General features: G+C 41.4%; 1 protein-coding gene across 12 annotated transcripts in view; it reads left to right on the top strand.

Annotated features, from left to right (window-relative positions):
* The first annotated feature begins 286 nt into the window (after window positions 1–286).
* NRCAM (neuronal cell adhesion molecule) overlaps window positions 287–18,723 on the top strand; it is a 153,054-nt gene continuing 134,617 nt past the window's right edge. For 4 of the 12 annotated variants that reach the window (XM_069976005.1, XM_069976004.1, XM_069976003.1 and 1 more), the window contains exon 1: window positions 288–442. The gene's annotated coding sequence lies outside the window, so the exon portion shown is untranslated. Of the gene's footprint in view, window positions 443–18,723 lie in introns of all 12 variants that reach the window. The other 8 variants (XM_069976018.1, XM_069976024.1, XM_069976015.1 and 5 more) reach the window with 3 other exon arrangements.

The raw sequence follows: 18,723 nt of genomic DNA, 5'->3' as shown, positions 1-18,723 counted from the left end.
CAGCCGCATAAAAAATACAGCCGCATAAAAAATACAGCCGCACAGTTACATAGTGTGAACCTAGCCTTATAGTGAAGTTACCATCCACGAAAACACTGTATTTGGTATAATTTATGAGCTACTTCCTGACGACATAATAAACCTATTCACCATAACTTGTCCAGAAGAGTAAGAAGTTGGGGTGCTACCAGGGCGCGCCCCCTCAGGTGCTGGCCCCAGGGTCCCGGGAGCGCGCACAGCCCCGGCCCGCGTGCCTGCCTCGGAGTCTGGCTGATGCCTCGCTCGCGCGGTAAGGGAGCCGGGTGTCGGGAGCGCGCGGGAGATGCTGCTGGTCTGAGCCGAGGCTGCAGAGGCGTCGGAGGGAGCGGAGGACAGAGCAGCATCTACACCCAGCGGCGGCGGCGGCATCCTGCTGTCCAGCAGAGAGGAGGCAGCAGTGCAGGTAAGATGTGGCTGGGTGGGTGGGTGGGCAGCGGAGCATCCGAGCTGTGCAGCCCCCTCCCCCGGGACGGATGCGCTGCACGGCAACAGATGCATCTTGCAGTAATCGCTTTAATGCTAAGCTGGGAGTTCTGGCTCCGGTCACGTCCCCGGTGCTGTCACCTCACTGACGCCCACATAGCAGACAGGCATTGGGAAGTTTAATGACAGCTCCCCATGGTCGTGCCCACGTCTGCCCTCAGCAAATGCCAAGAGGAAGTTAAGTAATGGACGTGCCCTGATCTGGTTACCCGCTGTGCGCATTAATTCCCTCTGATCGATCCCTGCCCTCATGTGATGGAGATCTCCTGGGGGGATTGGCTGGCATTAGGGACGGTCTGCTGGCTGCCAGTGCTGTCAGAGAGCGGCTGCCATCGGCCCTGTCCTAGGGATTACATACAGTGTACTCTTCTCCATGGCCAGGCCCCATGGCAGGTGCTCCCTGCCTCCATCCCACCTATCTCCATCATGCATTGGTGCCCAGGTGTGTGCTGCCCTGCTGAGGGGGTGAGACTGGCATCTGCTTCTTCTATGGGGCCACTGGATGCTTGTGAATCACCACACAGATGCTGCTGTAGTTACCTAGACTTATAGCCTATTTGCTGTGTCTTGTCTATAGTGCAGATGTAGCAGAGCTGAGCTGGTTACTTCTCTCAGCTCTTGATGTTCTCATTGGTTGGATAGAAGAAAGTAATATATAAAAGGGAGTTTCTATTCAATTCCAACTTATACAAATAAGTGCCCAATGAGGCGGAGGCATGGAGGCTAAATGTCTCTGTGTATGACGCATAGTTCTCATGGTAATGACTATACAAAGCATGGTGGGAGCATGGTCGCCCTACTGCTGCTGACATAAACCCATGGGTTACAACTGGGGATTTCTTTGTCCGATTATAATAATGTGAACAATTCTCCCAGGAGTAATAGCTGTATTACTGACATGTGCTGTCACTTATGTGCTGCTTCTTTTCTGTAAAGAAATGACGTAACACATTTTAGAAATATGTTGTATTATGGGTTACAAAATGTAAGGAACTTAAAGGAAAGTTCCAGCTGTTAAAAAAAAAAAAAAAAAGCATATAGGCTGAAACTGGGGTAAAAAAATGAATTTGCCACCACCACGGCTGCATATCTGGTTGTGGACGTTGTGGACGTGATGATGCAGCCAATCACTGGTCTCATGTGGTCAGGGGTTGTACGTGCAGGAAGAGACCGCAGAGGCCAGTGACGGGCTGCACTGTAACATATACAATGGCATATTAGGTTGTGGGCAGGTTTTTAATTGTTTTTACTCCAGTTCCAGTCTGTATACATTCTCTTGAAACTGCTGGAACTCACCTTTAAGGCAAGCTCAGTTCTGTTTCTTCTGAACCAAACCATAACTACATAGGTGGTGTGACAGTGATCATACTGCGGTAACTGGTGATGTACTGTAGGGACACAAGTGTGCTGGGGGTAGTCTGATGAAGACATCTTTGATACTGACTACTGTAAGTGTACTTGTGGCAGGTACACATCAGCATAATAGGATATCCCATTGCCTGTCAGACCTCTTAGTGGTGAGAAGACTGGCAGCACAGCATGTAGCAGAGTGCATTTCTTATTGTGTCTTGCCCTAATGGAATATAATACTTGGACCAGCTGATGCATCAGGTCAATGTATTCTATTATCCAGTGTTTCACCATCTCAAGTGTGTCAGAACCACTCACTGTTGATTGATAATAACTATTCACATGGAACGACAAAGCTAGCTAATAACATGCCATTCATCTATGTGTTCAAGTACATGGAAGCCTTTGGTAACAATTGTCATGGAGCTTTTCCGATGCATTTTACATAAGTAATTCTATCTGATACATAAATGAAGGCACCTTACACAACTCTCCTGGGGCTACCTGTTCTGCGCGAGGGGTTATGTTAACTGGAAACAGAATATGCTGACTACTCTGTCACCATGGAAGCAGATATGGTATAGATGGCCTACAGTCTTCCTATGCTGAACCTGCAGAAACACTGATACATTGGTTAAGCTGTTTGTCAAGGAATGATTTGAGATAAAGTTATATATCAGTTAGTTCATGTTATTGTTAGGTTGGGTTCACACTGCGTTTTTGCAATCTGTTTTTTTCATCTGTTTTTTTAAAAAAACACATGAAAAACGGTTTGCAAAAACTGATGCATTTTTCCGTTTTGATCCATTTTTCCTTTGACTTCCATTATAAAAAAAACGGATAAAAACGGATCCGTTTTTTTTTTACGGACACAAAAACGTTGTTGACACTATTTTTTTTGTCCGTTAAAAAAACCTGATCCGTTAAACGTATGCTAAAAACGCAGTGTGAACCCAGCCTTACATTTCTCAATAAAGCACAGTACTAAAAAAGTCCATTTCTATTAGATAGTCATCCAGTGATATGGAGAATATTCTATAATAATATACTCATAAACATATACAAAAACATTCTTTTCAGTTATATATTTTAAGGCTGGGTTCACACTACGTATATTTCAGTCAGTATTGTGGTCCTCATATTGCAACCAAAACCAGGAGTGGATTAAAAACACAGAAAGGCTCTGTACACACAATGGTGAAATTGAGTGGATGGCCGACATTTAATGGCAAACATTTGCTGTTATTTTAAAACAACGGCTGTTATATTGAAATAATGGCAGTTATTTACTGTTATATGGCGGCCATCCACTCAATTTCAACATTGTGTGAACAGAGCCTTTCTGTGTTTTTGATCCACTCCTGGTTTTGGTTGCAATATGAGGACCACAATACTGACTGAAATATAGTACATTCTGCACAATGACTGCTTTTTCCCTGTATCTGCAATTTTATTTTATGCCTGTCTCTAAATGGCCCAGAACTGCGCCCCTTTAATACTACCATACAAGATTACTATCAGCATTAGGAGTAGCAGACCTTGGCCATTTCCCTGTAGTAACAATGCCCAGTTCTGCCTGCCATCCCCTCTGTTAGTATCCAACCTCTTTTCACCCTATATAGATAGCGGTTTTTAGTCATAGCTGACATCAGTCCAAAACCAGTTGCAGCTGGGGTCTTATTTGCCACTGTTGCCACTTATCTCATTAATAACATAGAGAGATGCACACAGCATCAGTATGCCATAATACAGGGATGGGGAACCTTCGGACTTCCAGCTGTTTCAAAATTACAATTCCCATCATGCCTGGACAGTCTATGGTTGTCCAGGCATGATGTTAATTGTAGTTTTGCAATGGCTGGAGGTTCCCCATCCCTGCCCTAATAGGATATATGGAAAAGGGGTGTCATGACCTCATATAGTAATATCCCTCTACTTTCATGTGCTTTGTGTCCCCTGACTTTGTAATGCTGGTCTCTGTATGAATTAGGCCTATGCTATAAGCTTTTCTAAATTATTCCTTATTTTTTCAGAATTTGCGTTTTCTGTCATTTTATGAAAAGTGAATGAAATTATTCTTCATTTATAGCAGGTGTTTTATTTGTTATGACAAAAGCATAGATGAGAGTTATTTTTTATTCTTTACCTGACTAGGCACTTGTGCCAGGTATAGAGAAGCAACCAAGAATCATAATTCTGCCACCACTATTCTTCCCAGTAGATTGTGTGTTCTTTAGGCCCTGCTTTGTGTTTGATCCAAGAAAACAGGTAGGAGCTCATGATAGTGAAGAAAGTGCCTGTGGAAATCAAATAGAAAATGCATAGCCTACACCTAGGATGCCCAAACTGGATGTTTAAGATGCTGGAGCAACTTAGATCAGACTGTTGAGAAACAACAACAAAGTTCAATTTAGTTTTCCTGTACATCAGGACCAAAGCCATCGACCAATATTATGTAAAATGTGTGGAGGCTTACCCTCTATCTCTATGGGATCCATTGGCTGTTTACTGATGTTGTTAAGAGGGTTCTTCAAGCTCTTTATAGTGTTAGTAACTCACTGTTCTTCCTGGTCCAGCCATGAGCTGCATGTATCTGACTCTGTGTGGGCATGGGGAATGGCACTATCACCTGTCTGCCTGAAGATTTGATCTTAGTTCACCCAGTGGGCTGAGGCATTTGTTTGTCCTTCAAGCCGTGTGTGATGGTGTTGCTTGTGAAAAATGACATTGTACATATTTTACAACTACTTATATCCTTCTGCTCCATTACTGAAGTAAATTGAGTCACTGTCTTTTTAAATCTTTTCAGAAAACTTTTACAGACATGTGAAAAGTTTTCACAAATGGGGAGGGGATTTGTTTTGAAACCCCCACCTGTCCTTACATTTTGTTTGGAAACAGGACTTCTAGTCACCAAAGTTTTCCCAGGTTACATTGGTAACATATTGGGTTACAGACAATTTATTGACTAATTTTATACATTTTATTTGGCACAATTTACTATCAATAACTGTGTTCTATAGGCTTTCACGATTTGGATGGTAACATAAAAACTCCTGAAAGGTTCCCTATAAGAAGTGGTGGGCAATCAGTTTGTTAAAACAATAACTTAAGGGAGTGCTACTCTCTCCACCTCATCCACATGGAGTATTTTACGCACCAATTTTACCTGCTGTATTCAAACTCTTTTTGTATTTGTACTTTTTTCTTCCTGTGACATTGGTTCGGATTCTCCTCCAAAAAAAGAGTGTCCAAAGCATTATGACCCAAGAAATGCAATAATAAAGAAATAATCAAACACAGCACTTGGCTGCTACTTTAGGAAGTCTGATAAAGTCCATAATGAAATGAAGAGTTCCCTTTCTAAGAATTAGCTTGACATTTTGGACATGCTGTATAATTTTCAGAGAAATGCACACATAATGGCTTCTGCTCAGTTAGCCAACTTTATGCTCTCCACAATATACTCTTGTATTAAAACAGAAGACCATTGTAGTCCACAAAATGACAATTGCTTACTAGGCCTTGATACATAAGTATGGCTACTTGAAAGACAATATAGAACATATTCAGAGGCTAATACGGTGGCTTTCCACGCTTCAGTGTTATAAAAACCTTTGCCACTCAAAGGATTGGAGTTTATGTGCTGAATACATAGAATTTCACATCATAGCCTGCCTGAGATGGATGCTTGTTTCTTTATGGAGCAGATTGAACCCCCTAGAAATCCCCTGATAAGTTTACTAGGCGGAACTGCATACAGGTTTAACATATAAATTATTTAAAGGGGTATTCCCCCCAAAATTTCGAATATAAAGTTATTATGGATTCTGCACAGTTTTGCTGTTATCTAGATGCCCCCACCCCCACCGATCGCATAAAATGATCAGTTCTCAGTCCATCCCGACACGCTCCCTGCTCCTGGCCCCCACATTTCGAGAGGGCATCACGTGTCCTCAGTCTCTTCAATGGTCCGGCTTAGTGCTTCAAACCCAGCACATTGAAGAGAGGGAGGACACTGACACAGTGACACCACCTGCTGCTGATCACTGTCTCCCTCTCTGAAAGTGCTCCCCCCCCCCCGCATCTGAACTGATGAGCGGTCGCCACCCGCGGCACCCGGCACCCAGCCCCACTCAACTCTGCTAGGTCGCTCACTCAACTCTGCTATACCGCTCATTCAACTCTGCTATGCTGCTCATTAAACTCTGCTATGCCGCTCACTCAACTCTGCTATATCTTGTGCATATCAGCTCTGCTACATCATGTACTAGTTAGACATAAGCATTGCATGATGGGAGATGTAGTTTTCTGGCCGGTGCCATGTTGGATATAGTTTGGTTTTTTTAAAAACTTGTAACTATGGAACGGAAGCAGCTAGAAAGACAAGAGATGGCTCAGAATTCTCAGGTGAGACTTGGTGAGTAAGGCCAGCTAGGTTTGGAAGCATTTTATTTTTTTAGCTCTTGGGGGGAATACCCCTTTAAGGTATTGTCCATGACCCCCAAAAAAACTATTTTTCTAGAATAGCGCCACAGCTGTCCATAGGCTGTGTCGGGTATTGCATTTCCTATTCACTCACTTCATAACTTTTTTAAAACTTGGACAAAGGCTAGATTACAGTATCAGGTTGTCCTTTTTATAGCAGTTCCAATAAGGGGTTTAAAGGGGATAAATAATTAATGCTGCCAGGGCTGTGGGGTACATGAGAGAGCAGAATGCTGACAGCATAACAGATTATGAGTTTATCCTGGAACACCCCTTTAAATAGGTTGTACACATTGAAATATGTTTATTAACCTCTTCACGTCAGCCACACGGCTATACACATTCCTGACTGTGAAGGGGTTTTAATGTGTGCAGGGCCGTTTCAATGCAGTCGGCCCTGCACACATTAACGTCCCCAGACTCGAGAATGACACTATCCTGCAGCTGCCTGTCTTTTACCCCTTTAATAGCTGCGATGCACAGCGATTGCAGCGTTTAAGGTAGTTAGTGATAAGATAAACACCTGTCACAGTTCCGATCACTTGTAAGCCACTTACCTCCGTCCTGTTGGATCTTCAATCTGTGCATAGAGTGTATGTGCAGACTCAATGCACAGATGGCCAATAATATATGTAATAATAGTAATAATAATAATAATAGTATATGCAATCAGAGTATAGTCCATAAAGAGACTTATAAATGCAATGCCAAATGTGTAAAAAAATTTATAAAAATTTAAAAATTTAACTATTTTTCCCACACGGTGAACAGCGTAAATGAATTGGGAAAAAATTATAATTAGAAAATAATTACTAAAAAACTTTTTTCAAAAATTTTCTCTTACACCAATATGATACCAATAAAAAGTAGAGATCATGGCGCAAAAAATGACACCCCAACCACCCCTGTAGGTGGAAATATAAAAGCACTATGCCTCTTGGAAGGCAAGGAGGAACACTGCATTAATTTGACCCGGACATCTGGGCATTAATGACTTTGGTCATAAAGGGGTTAAGCAGCTAAAATGCCTTAAAATAAAATGAAAACCTTCACTCACCTGTCGGACATGACTGTTGCAGTCAGTGGACTCACTGCAGGCAGTCGTGATGTACTACCAACCTCACTGTTCAGCAATAGGGGCAAGATGCCAGTAATATAATGTGACCAATAAGGCCATTGTTTGGTTAAGACATTTTTGATGCCAGTTTGTTGGTAAAGTGAACACCAGTTAATAGGGTGGATTTTCTCTACAGTAAGAGGGTCATTATTGATGAACTTGTAGTGGCATAGAATGTCAAAATAAAACAATATACATCTATTTCTGTAACAGTACTGTAATAATATTTCTTACTGTAGATATGTAGTTCACTTGGGCGTATTTTATTGCAGGGGTCACTTCTCTTGTATGCTCTCATGTAGAAATCATCCTGCAGATCTAAAAAGTTCATAGTTGGCCTGAAGCTGGAAATAACTGATTTTAATGTCCTTCACGGTACATGTGGTTCTGATGCGTCCGATTTTAGATTGAGATTATGTGTGTTGTGTTCACTTTTGTCATCTAAAGTACCTATACATTAGGCACACACCAGGCAGCATTTAGAAACGGTTGCATCAAGTTTCTAAAATAGTATCACTGAGAGGGACTAGTTATAACTCTGGGCAGGGCCGCAACCTTCCCTGACATCAGCAGGGCCAGTCAGCCAATCAAAGAGTGGGAGCATTGGACCAATCAGGTGCTGCACCCAGCAAGGGAGATTTAAACAGCCATCTAGCTCTTAAAGGAGAAGTCCGTCCAGGGGCTTCTAACGCTTGGCGCAGAGGGAAGCATAAAAAACTACACCAAACTCAACTCTCCACTGCTGGATCATTGCCCTGGGACCCTCGCTGGGCTCTGGGATCTCCAGCAGAGTCAACATTACAGCCCGGCTGATAGACTGGCCACTCGGTCAATCAGCACCGCTACAGTCACTAATTGGCTGAGTAGATTGTCCATCAGCCGGGAGGGGCATTCTCCCCTGAGTCGTAACATAATGGTATTTTTTGATGGGGCCGGACTTCTTTAAGGCCTTATTGCACTAAACCATTATTGGCCCTACTTGGCCTATTACTGGCCGTGGAATAGCATGTGTTGAAAGGCCCCATGCATGTCGACTGATCATGGTCTTTTAGCATGTTGAAAGAACACAATGTCTGCAGTGACTGTGTGCTGCACCTGCTCAGTGTAATAGGACTTTGATGGGCTGCCTGAATGATCTAAGGATTGTTTGGGCTGCCCCTCCTGCTGCTCCCCGCTCGCTGTCTGTGCAAGTAAAAGCACAGTGCAGCTAGCGGAGAACAAGGGGATAGCCAGTGCTGAGCTGACAGGTCGGCACTCACTTCCCCCACAACATCTGAATGTGGGATACTGCCTTTACAGGTGACCCTGATTGTATGTCTCGCCCTTAACTAGCATTCTTCTGGATCCTGATGTGCTTACTCTGATGTTCTGAAGGATGTTCTGGGGGAAGCAAGAGTCGACCTGTCAGGTCAGCACTTGCTCCCAGCGCGCTATTACACGCACAGTCAGCGAGTAGGGAGCAGTGGGAGGTGCTGCCCAAATGATCCTTAGATTGCCCACCTTTCACCATGTTGAAAGACCATGATCAACCAACATTGTGTATGTGCTATTATACTAAATAATTATTGGCCTGAATAGCCAGTTATTGGCCAAGTAAGGCCAATAATCATTTAGTGTAATAGGGCCTTGACTCTGGGTCATTCTGACTTCTGCTTATGGATTTTGACTTGGTGCTGGGTACTGGATACATGCATAGTATGCTTTTCACAAATCCAAATCTATAGCAAAATAATCTGTTACTGCATACATGACTATTGTAAATAGGAATTCTGGGTTGATAGGGTACTCTGTTTAGAACCTACATCTATTATTAGGCTATGCTCCCACAGATCAAGAGTCCGGCCTTTCCGTGACCCTGACAATTTCTAAAAAGATCATCCCGGCCCGTACTGCAGTACCGGGCGGATGATCTTTCGGGCCGCAGAGTTCTGATGTGGGGCATCCGTGCGCGCCCGCATCAGAACTTCCCACTGCACACTATGGAGCGAGCGGCCAGAGACGCTCGCTTCATAGTGTGCACTGACAGGGTTTTCTATGGCTGCAATTCACTGAATAGTGGCCACAGAAAACTGACATGTCAGTTGTTTGCGGCACCGCGAGAGACCCCGGCCGGAGCGTATACTATGTGTATACGCTCCGGCCAGGACCCCATAGAACAATAGGCAACATATCATTTCGCTAAAAGTACGGCCGTTGTTGTCAATTTCAACAACGGCCGGACTTTTACAAAAAAGTTGTGTGAACATGGCCTGGTAAAAAGATATACAAGAGTGTTCCCTGCTCTGGAGGATGCAGCATCACCTGGAGGATAACCTTGAAGGATACGTTAGCGCTTTATGATAATGATACTATATAGTTATATACAGGATGCAGAATGACCCTAAATGTGTCTGCAGCATGAAGATAAATAGGAGGAATGAGGGCTGATACCTTCCACCCTTTTCTACATTGGAAAAAGCTGTTATTGATCCACAGCAGAAATCTGGGGTCATACTCTCGGATGGAATATAGGCACATTCTGCACTAAAATCCGTGCAATCCGTACGAAAAGGCTCAAATAGCAACACTATAAAAGCTGTCATTCTTACACAGCAAAGAGTTTACTGTATTATTTATTCATTATTTAGGAAGGGATGAGGTGGCTAAAAGAGTTTACCACCAGTTATGTTCCCAGTGCTTTCCACTCATCTTTGCTAATTGTAAGAAGCTTTCCTCTTTGCAGCTTGTATTGGAATGTGGAGAACGGACCCCCTTTTTCATAAAAATGGGTGGAAGGGCGGTGTATTTGGAGCAGCGACTTGTGCTTCAGAACTATAGGAGCCTGAGCTGCTTTTATTTGCATGTAAAACATTGCATGTCACATTGATGAGCAAGCAGCTAATTGGTTAAAAGACCACAATATGTGGATTTGCATACGAATGCATTGGCTGTGCTGTAATGTTTGCAGAAAAGGCTGACTACTGAGTGCAAAAGTTTGCCAGTGAAAGTAAATGGAGGAGCTGTTTTTGTATTCCCCGCAGATGCTACCCAAGTGCAAATAACTTTCTCAGACGCTAGAGATTTTTCAATCTTTCAGTAAAGTATACAAAGCTCAGCCCTCTCGTGCTGGGTCATTTCCACCATCCTTTGTATTTCTGACTTTGCAGCAAAGCATCAAGCTTACAAATTATATTTCCTCATTTTCATCTTCTTTAGGCCCCTTTATAGTATTGGAAGTATGTTATCCTATACATTTCAAAGCATAGGTTCTTCACTAACCTTTCTTAGTGTAAAGATTTAAATTTTATTTAGTTTATGACAAATGCAAAGTAAACCACCGCAGGGAACACAGACACTTTGCAGATAAATAGATGCCAATTTTTATCTTCTCACTTTTCTTATATTAAACCTTTTTTTTCTCATCCATCATGTGAACACTTGTCTGGAAAATTGTCATTGAAAGACAAGGCTTGTCCATAATGTTCAAGGTTTGTCACTAATGTTAAGTACTCTAGTGAGTAGAAAAGGGTCTGAATAGCTATAGTGAAGTAAGAGCAGGACCAGAATAAAACCCATTAGCCTAGTGAAGGCTGGGGAATACCGTGGGAGGTCATGAGCTATGAAAGATGTCATGAATCTGGAACCCTTCGCAGTGGGCTCGCTATTCAAACAATGCAGCATACATCATTTTGTCTGATAATATTTCTCATGCTTTCTCACACTCTTTTAGCAGAGGCCCGGGACACTACTTTTTGTACTAGGCGATAAGGAAAAACAATGATTTCTTTTCTTTTGTTTGGGCATCACAGCATGTCTTTGACTGCTGGCACTTACATCTGAAGGTAGGCATCTTGAAGGAGGTATGAAGTAAATTTAGGCAGTAGTCTAAAACTAGGCATACGTCTTTCTGTATATCAAGTCATTTACCCCTACCACACATTTTAAGTTGTTATGGTCAAGTTACAAACTTGCTTGAGCTGAAGACGTGTATCTAGAGGATTTGTAACAATATTCCGTAAGGTAGATTAAAGCTGGCCGCTGTTTTTTTGTCTAGTTCCTTAAAGGCTGGGTAAGCCCTTTCATTTATTTACCTCAAAAGAAAAGGGCCAGAGGAAGAAAAAGAATGAACAAAGACTGTCTGTTTTGCGTGTCCCACTTGCTGGGCTGTTGTCTTTCCCCTTTTCTCTGGAGGAAGGGTAGAGTTGGGTCAGAGTTGAAGAAAACTGAAAGGACATTGAAGCCTGACTGTTGAAATTTGAATTATATGGTTTGAGTGCGAGTGTGTGTGTTCACTGGAATTTTTCAAGCAGTGGGTACTTGAGGTGACAGATGGCATGGCAGCAGCACACAGAAATGCACGCTTCATGTTTCACACTGAAATGAGCTTCTAATCTGATGAATGCCATTAGTAAACATATCTTACGTGCTGTCCAAGAGCAAAAGAAAATTGTAAACAGCATTAGTACAATCCTCGAATCGCTGTCGGAATGCCTTGTATGACCTCAGAGAGGCAGAACCCACTATTACAGCAACCCATGTATACAAGAGAGGCAGCTGACTGTGTTCATGGGATTGTCTCTCTGGATAAAACATACATGTGGTTATAAAATTGCACTTTACAAATTGCATCAAACACAAGTACAGGTATGTGGGGCTGAATCATATTCTTTTTTGTTCTCTTAGTTTCATCATTGTGGAAAACTTTAAATTATAGGGTGATCAGGCATATTGACTCCTGTGTCAGAAGTCGCTGTAGGAGACGGTCTCCATTATACATCTATGGAGATTATCTCCTGCAGCGAGACAAGTTTTCTAAAGTGACAAGGACTCTTTCATATTTTTGTCAGCCAATGGCATTAATAGTATTTAATACACCACCCTAAAATCAAGGAGTGTTTTTAAAAATAGTAGGACATCACAAGGATTAACAACGCAGTAAGCCAAAAAACAATCTGTATTATATATATATTTTTTTTTTTCAATTTAAACATGTATTAAAGGGAATCTGTCAGCTTCAATTTAGGTTCCAAACTGCTGATACTGTTAGATAGCCATAAGGACAAGGAGACACAAAGTACCTTTCATATATCCAGCTGTGCTTCAGGCTTTCCAAGCTCTTGACGTGCTGAGGGCTGTAATACCACCTTGCTCTCCCATACCTGACCCTGCTTGGGACTCAAACAGAGATAGGGATGGGAGAGGGAGCGAGGAGCCATTCCAGCTACATGTCACAAGCTTGGGGACCTCTCTTTGACACTTTATGTCAGTGAATAAAAGCATTGTCTGCGTTTTGGAGGCACAACGGATGTATGAAAGGTACCATGTGTCTCCTTGACCTAAAAGGTATCTAACACTGTTAGCAGTTTAACACATAAGCTTCAGATGACAGATTCCCTTTAAATACACAAAAACAGCAAGAAAAACTGACAACCCAAGAGGTATACAGATGTCATTATTAAGAATAGTAAAATGTATTTTCGATTACTGGGTAGTCTGAATAACTTGAAAGATTCACATAATGCTATTTTGATATCATTAATGATGTAGACAAACAAGAAAGTATCCTTGGGCTAGGCAGCCTAATTTCCATGAATGAAAATGAATTGGTTATACTAATGAGACAAATTATGATAAACTGCTTAAAGGGGTTATACAGCTTCTTAAAATCGGTCGCCTATCCTAAGGATAGGCCATTAATAGTGTAACTGTACTGGTCTGAATCCCGACACCTCTACTAATCAGCTGTTTAAAGGTAATAGGACAAATAGTGGTGTGGTCGGCACTCAGCTAGTATGTGTGTGCATGGAAGAGGCAATGTAGTATTCAAAAGAAGACCTTGCACTCTGCAGTATGCGCTGAATAAAGATCTACTTGTTTAAGGCATAACTTTAGAGTGCTGTTTTTTTTTATTCCACAGCTGCTAGTCTTAGATAGTGCCCCAGCCTAATGGATGTGTACGGTGGTTTCAGGCTGGTTCATACCTGCAAACAGGGTACTATTTACAGTGGCACAGCAACATATTGCAGAGGTGTCTCAAGTAAATGGGGAAACACTGCAGTACCCTGTAGAACACAGCCTGAAACCAATGTAAACAATAAAGAGGCTGCAGCACCTGCACAAGAACCATGGCACCTTCAAACAGCTGATCAGTAGGGTACCAAGAGCTTGGACTCTGATCTAATATTGATGAGCCATTCTAAGAATAACCCCTTTGAAGAATAAGAAAAAGTACGAGGAAAAGGTAAATCATTTCATCCAGCTCTTTGTGACCTTTAAAATGTTTTTTCTTTTGAATATTTAAGTGAGCTAAAGTTAAAGGGATAGCTTGCTTACTTCCTTATTACAGTATAGAAGAACTGTAGCTGTAATTCATGCAGGACAGTAGTTTATAGTAGACCTTAGGAGATATTATTAAATATTACGTTACATTGACAAATGTCACCAGGCTATACAGCTTTTGACAGATGCTTTGCGGTAACTGTGGTTTCTGTCCGATAAAGTCATCTCTAGATTTACTTTAAGTCTCTAAAAATCCATGAAGTAAGATGAGTGATGTTCATTTGGCAAACCGTCAGCAGTGGGACAATTGATGCCAGTGCACCTAAGAGATAATTTACTGAGCTGTTGGATTATGGAATTTTGAATCTTTCCTGTGTTCATGTACCATTGTGGAATCATTTACACTATGATAGGAATCATCAATCTGGTCATGAAAAGCAGATCTTATTGCCTCAAAATTACGCAAAATAGTTTTTGTTCCCAATATTTTTCTATTTTCCTATCTTATTCTTATTATTAGCCTGTATCATCATTGTTATTACTATTTATTTCTTTAATTGTTTATTATGTTGGTTGCTTGGTATGGCTGTAGGGAGTGGGAAGAAATTAAAGTGCTAGGAACAGACCTCTGTTTATGCATTTTTTGTCTAGGGCTGTCTTAGGGTCTACTCTATCTGATCACAATGTACAAAGATATGAATGGACAGTACAGAGATCTTTGCACTGATCTTTTTACACCTAGGTCTGTAACCATGACAAGGGGGCATCCTCTACGTCTAGAGGAAAGAGGGTTTCACCACCAACATAGATGCCAATTCTTTACTGTAAGAGCAGTGAGACAATGGAACTCTCCGCCACATGATGCTGTCATAGCTGACTCATTAAAGTAGGAATCCTGGATGCTTTTCTCGATAAATATAATATTACAAGATTTGCGTACTAGATTTCATGTGATGGAACATTGAATCAGTGATTTATTCTGATTCCCATTTTGGAATTGGGAAGGCATTTTCTCTGTGATGGGGCAATTGCCATCTGCCTCATAAGGGTTTTTGCCTTCCTCTGGACCAACACAGTAGGGTTATAGATGTAACTTGATGGCATCTTGCCTTTTTTCAACCTAATTAACTATGTACGGTCAGGATGCCAAGTTTTGTAAGACGTTTGGTTCTAAGATTTGAAAAGCATGTCCACCTACACAGCATCTATAATGAAAAATTAATTAACTTTAATTTTGCAAATCAGTTATAATTAAACCTTTCCTACAGTGTGTATCAAGCTTCTATGCAGACATACATGTACAGGGAGACATGAGGCCAACAAACATTTATAACCAAAACATGAGCATTTGTTAGCAGATCCCTGGCTTGTTTGTTGGCTGTTTACTGTTTCTACTAAAGAGAGCAATATCAGCCTGTTTGGCCTATAATTGCTCCATGTATTAGGACCCTAACTTTGTTGATGATCTGTTGCTGTGACTTGGAGCTGATCGGCAAAAACCAAGCATCAGTAGTTTCAGAGTGCCCATGAAGACCCTTGTCCACCATTGAAAGCGCCTACAATGGACATGTTAGCATCACAACTGCACAAAAAGGCAATAGAAGAAGAACAAACTGGTGTGATAAATTACATTTACCTTTATGTCATGTAATGTCAGTGATGGTCCAGTGTGTGTACTTCAGAAGCTATAGGATGCTCTATAGTAAGAGGACACACTGGCAGTAATGTGCTGTTGGAAAACCTTTGGTTCTGGCATTTGTGTGGATGTTACTTTCAAACTTAATACCTACCAAGTACCACACTTGTTAATGGCAGCTTTTGGCAGGAAAATGCATCCTGCCCTGTGCAAAGATTGTTCAGGACTGGTCAAAATTCTACTGAAAAAAATGAGTAGCAGCAGTCACAAAATCTTCCTAACAAAAACATCTGTGTTCCTTATAAGCAGGCTAAAACAGCAAGCAGGTGGGGTGCACATTGCTCAGAGAAAGGTAGGTTCCTGCTCTTTTACACTCTGAATAACAAAGACGTTACAGCTATGACAATTTAGGGAGTGCTGCTACTTCTGTATTCAATGAAATTTTGACTTCTACTGTTGGGTTTTTATTGCTGAGCACTACTCTGGAGAGGCCTCTCTGCCATTGACTTCACCTGGGTGTTTGACCAGACTGTAGAAATTACTCTTGCCTTTGTGAAAGATCTCAGTCTAGGCATTTGTGGGATGTAATGGAAAAGCAAATCTGATCCATGACAACCCTACTACAAGTTAAAGACTTAGGGCCTTATTACACAGGGCTATTATCGTGCAAAAAAATCATTATATAGTTTGAATTTAAACGATAATCTCTCTTAGATCTGAACCTAAAATTATCGTTAATCCTTTGCTAATCGTTTGCTGTAATTCCACATTTGTTTGCTCAAGTTCCGCATTTTTTCAGTAATCGATCAGTGTAATTGCACATTGCCCATTGTTTTGCTGGGATCAGAAGGAATAAACACTGACAATAACGATCACAATAACGATCGTAGTAACGATCGTATCTAACGACCATCGTTCTGTGTAATATGGTGAACGATTTCAGATTAATGATAAAAACATGTTTGCTATCGTTTATCGTTAGTCGTTAATTGTTAAAAATTGCTCCGTGTAATAGGACCCTTTAAGGGGTTTTCTGGATAAAACAAACTGATTAGCTATCTACAGGATAGCTGATCAACTACTGATTGGCGTGGGTGATTAGCTGTCCACTATAGTATAACTTTTACATTCTCTGTTTCCCTCTATTGGCATTTCCTTTTTTTCCCTTTGCTTTCTCTTGTATTTTATGACAACAATACTTTGCTGTGTTCCCAATAGAGGGGTCTATACTTCAAAAGTGAATACATTTGTTTTTTGAATAAGGTCAGGAGAGACTTGGAGACAAAGCAGAGTTTGCAGGTGCTGTGAGTTGACTGGCATGGTGCCATGCTGGAATATAATGCAAGTCCTGTTGGTGCCTGAGGAGCAGATTAAAGATGAATTCACATGTAATTAGTAGGAATCACCTTGTATTTTTATTGTTCAGCTGCTCACTTGTACCTCTTGTGGTTGCTTCAAGTTTCAGAATGGCTTTCTTCTGTTTGAGTATTTGATTAAAATAGCTTTCGGGAAATGTTTGATCTATGTATGCTGCATGCTTTTGAATGGGCACAAGGTATGTTTTGTGTGCTCGATAAAGTGCCTGTATACAGTATGTAGTACGTTCATAAACACCTACACACTTTAGGGTTGTGTAGACTAGAGCGAGCAGCTAGAGGTCATGACACAGAATATCTTATGAAGAGGAAAACACACCAACAATACAAAAATCCAATGTACATGTCAGTGTTACCTGATTCTTACAGGTAAGCTGCAGGTGACTGCATTATGTTGCTTTATGTGACCATGTAATTTTATTTGCTCCCACAACTGGAAGCTTTGTATCCGCCACTCCCTGCCCGCGTAACTGGAGCTGTTAACATCCTTGTTCTGAAGTAACACAATACGTAGGGAAACCTGAAGACTTTGAATTGCTTTGTCTTCTATTCATTGTGACCATTTATGAAAGCTAAATAAAATGGACATTGTGTACACAACTGTGCTTTGATATGATGAATATCAGTGGTTTTCTCCAGCATGTGTTTCACAAAATGGTTTTTGTTATGGAGTTGATAGAACTCTGTTCAGGTATTGGAATGTATGACTAAACCTACAACTAAACTTTCTCAAGAGAGAACTTATCTATTTTTATGTGATTTACTTATTTGGATTGTATCTGCCGAAACATGTACTTTGTACAGAGGCTGGAGGACCTGCATATACTCTTATGTGCATTTTACATATTCACATAGTGTTTTTTTTGTATTAGTACCGTATTTTCTGGCGTATAAAGTGACTGGACGTATAAGACGACCCCTGACTTCTAAGGCCTTATTCACACGTTCCGTAATTTACGGATCCGTATTTCCGGATCCGAGTTAGTGCACATTGAACTCTATTGGGCTATTCACACGATCAGTAGCAGAAATGGATGAAAATCAATCCGTAAACAAAAAAGGACATGTCCTAGTGCGGACCGGGTGCGGACCCATTTTTTTTTGCGGATCCTCTCATTGAAATCAATTGGTTACGGATTGTTTACGGATTGTAACATGTTGGCATCCGTATTTCCGCAAAAAAATACGGATGAAGTGCATTGAAAAGCAATGAGTAGTAAAAAAATGGAATTACGGAAATACGGATGGAATACGGATGGAATACGGATGTCCAATCCGCAATTTCTCACGGGTTGTTTTTAGGACCAGAAAAAAATACTGAACGTGTGCATAAGGCCTAAGAAGATTTTTCGCGGTTTAAGGCTATGTTCACACTGCGTATGAATCCGTCCGTAGATCGTACGCCACCGTACATGTGCGTCTGAAACTACGGGCGTGAGAAAAATAGACATGCGGCCGGATACGTACGAACCGCGAACATACGCCCATAGTAAAGTTATGCTTCCCTAGCTTGTTTCGAAGCGATCTGAGGCAGGTCATTTACTTAGAAATCTTCGCCCAGCCCCGTAAACCACACAGAACCTTTTGGATCGTAAAGTCAAGTTCAATTTGGCTGAAATAAGTACTTCGTACGGGAAATCCACGGCCGTGAGTTTCAACATTTCCGTCCTCAAACAATGGTCTTGTTCATTTTTCACGGCGCCGTATACGATCCGGCCGTAAGCTCATACGTAGTATGCACTGTGCGGGCATATATCGTATACTTTCAAGCGAACGCATCAACCTTAAAACTATGTGCGTATATTTGCGGTTCGCACTACGGACGGATTCATACGCAGTGTGAACATAGCCTCAAAGTCATCTTATACGCCGGAAAATACAGTATAGATTTTATTTAATTGTAAAATTCCAAACAATGTGTGTGTTCAGGTTGGGCTAAGAAAAAAAACAAAAATACAAAAACCTTTTACTCACCT

Source organism: Dendropsophus ebraccatus, chromosome 1, assembly GCF_027789765.1.
Source record: "Dendropsophus ebraccatus isolate aDenEbr1 chromosome 1, aDenEbr1.pat, whole genome shotgun sequence".
NCBI lineage: Eukaryota > Metazoa > Chordata > Amphibia > Anura > Hylidae > Dendropsophus > Dendropsophus ebraccatus.
This window is presented reverse-complemented; position numbering and strand designations above follow the sequence as displayed.